This window comes from Corvus brachyrhynchos, unplaced genomic scaffold (assembly GCF_000691975.1).
Source record: "Corvus brachyrhynchos isolate BGI_N302 unplaced genomic scaffold, ASM69197v1 scaffold105, whole genome shotgun sequence".
Taxonomy (NCBI): Eukaryota; Metazoa; Chordata; class Aves; order Passeriformes; family Corvidae; genus Corvus; species Corvus brachyrhynchos.
The window spans coordinates 1,946,768-1,947,134 of record NW_008238452.1 but is presented as its reverse complement, the minus strand read 5'-3'; the positions used below and the strand labels follow the sequence as shown (position 1 = coordinate 1,947,134).

At 51.8% G+C, this 367-nt stretch overlaps 1 long non-coding RNA gene across 1 annotated transcript in view; it reads right to left on the bottom strand.

Annotated features, from left to right (window-relative positions):
- LOC108447336 overlaps positions 1–361 on the bottom strand; it is a 2,144-nt gene extending 1,783 nt beyond the window's left edge. The window contains exon 1 of the long non-coding RNA XR_001862863.1: positions 106–361. This is a non-coding gene — a long non-coding RNA (uncharacterized LOC108447336). The remainder of the gene's footprint in view (positions 1–105) is intronic.
- Between the last annotated feature and the right edge of the window lie 6 nt (positions 362–367).

Below are 367 nucleotides of genomic sequence, written 5' to 3'. Positions count from 1 at the left end.
ACAGAGAAGCTACTTTTATTTCTCACAGCTCATTAAATTTACATAATAGCACATAAAATAAAGCACAGAGGCATCCCATTGCTTACCAGTTGACCCGAGAATCACTTTTTACCTCGTCTTTCCCCTTCCGGATCAGTGTTTGCTTACATTGCTCTGAGCCTCACCGCAGGACACTCGAGTTCCACTAACGGTGTCTTTTATGGGACTGGTACTGGGACCTTGCAATCAGACAACTCAGTAAAGTCTGGTTCTGCATTATGCGTCCCTGTTAGGCCACAGAAGGCCGTTCGAGGGACGGGCGAGGCTGGGCACAGGGAAATGCCCATTGCAGAGCGCGCTCTGGCCCCAGCGCGGCGGGACCGCGGCG